This window comes from Charadrius vociferus, unplaced genomic scaffold (assembly GCF_000708025.1).
Source record: "Charadrius vociferus isolate BGI_N301 unplaced genomic scaffold, ASM70802v2 scaffold484, whole genome shotgun sequence".
Lineage (NCBI taxonomy): Eukaryota > Metazoa > Chordata > Aves > Charadriiformes > Charadriidae > Charadrius > Charadrius vociferus.
Window position 1 is genome coordinate 1,012,788 of NW_009648074.1, and position 1,855 is coordinate 1,014,642.

At 60.3% G+C, this 1,855-nt stretch overlaps 1 protein-coding gene across 1 annotated transcript in view; it reads left to right on the forward strand.

The window, feature by feature from the left end:
- ITGB3 (integrin, beta 3 (platelet glycoprotein IIIa, antigen CD61)) overlaps positions 1 to 1,855 on the forward strand; it is a 23,545-nt gene that overhangs the window by 5,624 nt on the left and 16,066 nt on the right. The gene's annotated exons all lie outside the window — the stretch shown is intronic.

Consider the following 1,855-nt stretch of genomic DNA (forward strand, 5'->3'; position numbering starts at 1 on the left):
CCACGCCGGGGCGCCAGCCCCCACGGCCATGAGTCAGCAGCTGGACACGGCGGACACAGGGAGAGACGTGAGAGCAGAAAGCAATGAAACTCCTGGCACGGGGCAGGCGGCTACTTGGCACCTCTCCCCGTGCCCCAACCGAGGGGCCACAGTGCTGGTCCGGGTATCAAAGCATCGGGACTCCCCAGGGACTTGCAGTTTCGGAAGCTGTTCCCATGTTCGGGCACGTGGCCCAGGGGTTGGCAGCTCTGAGACTTTAATCCCGAGCACCACAAGCTGCGGCAGCTCTGAGACTTTAATCCTGAGCACCACAAGCTGCCGGGGCCGTCCCCGTCCTCGAGGGCTGCCAGGGTAATGCCTCCCCTGCCGTCCCCAGAGGGCTGAGCCACCGCCAGCCGCACCAGAACCAGCTCCCCGCTGCACGGCACAGCGCAAATCCAAGGCACGGCACAGCGCAAATCCAAGGCACGTGCCCCGGCACTGGGCTGTGCAGCTGGCGGTGCTTGGCAAGGCTGGAGGCATTTCACAGGGACGCGGCGGGAGCAGGCGTGAGAAGCGGAATCCGGCGCTGTCGGTGCCACTGCTGCTTTCTGAGAGCCCTTTGCCTTCCCCCCGCCAAGCCCCGGCTGACCATCCCAGACCTGTCCAGCCAAGGACACAACGGTGCTGCTAACACATTGCTACGTGTCCTCGGTGCAGAAAGCACTGGAGATCACAGAATCAGAATCACAGAATCACAGAATGGTCAGGGTTGGAAGGGACCTCTGGAGAACATCTAGTCCAACCCCCCGCCAGAGCAGGGTCACCTACAGCATGTTGCACAGGACAGCGTCCAGGCGGGTTTTGAATGTCTCCAGAGTGGGAGACTCCACCACCTCTCTGGGCAGCCTGTGCCAGTGCTCCACTACCCTCAAAGTAATGAAGTTCCTCCTCATGTTAAGATGGAACTTCCTATGTTCAAGTTTATGCCCATTACCCCTCGTCCTATCACTGGGCACCACTGAAAAAAGACTGCTCCCATCCCCCTGGCATCCTCCCATTAAGTATTTGTATGTATTAATAAGATCCCCCCTCAATCTTCTTTTCTCTAGATCAACCTATCGCTCTTTTGGGCAGTGTTAAATTTAAAATCTTTCCCATCCTCACATGCTATATGGGTATTTTGGTGTATGGTGAAGGCTCTGGGAGCAGAGGCAACCCCAAAACTGCTGCTGAGCCAGGCAGTTGGCTTTTAGCATTTAGTCCCCTGCGTGGGATGAGCAGAGGGTGCGGGTGGCAGAGGTCCGCTGGGGCACACCGGCCCCGGTGCCCTGGGGCATGTCCCCGAGAAACCGTCAGCCTTCGGGACAGCCACAGCGTATCCAGTTCAGCCTGTGACACCAACCTCGTACAGACACGCACGTCCACGACACGCTGCACACCCGGCTGCCGTGCGCGCGCGCACACACACACACACACACACATGCACACTCGCGGTCCCAGGCTGCGTGCCAGCGGGCACGAGCGCACAGTGCCGTCACCGTGGTTCTGCCCCAAGACCTGACGACATCGTTTCACCGTTTCCTCTTTCTGCTTTGTGTTGCATTTCCTGCGGCTACGGAAAACGCCGCTTTTTCTGCCTGTGGCTGCCAGGCAGAGTCCTGAGAGGGGACGGGGGGGACACAGGGCGAAGGGGAGACCCCAGTGCCCGCTGCTCCATGCTGGCACCCCCTGGGCTCCCTGGGCTGTAGCATTCCCCGCACCGGGCAGGCACATGGCTGCGGTCTGCTCGGCCTGGGCAATCCTAAAACTCTGCCAAGACGGTTGTGCCCCGGGAGGGGGGAAAAGCCAAAGGTGACACACCACCACAGCCGTG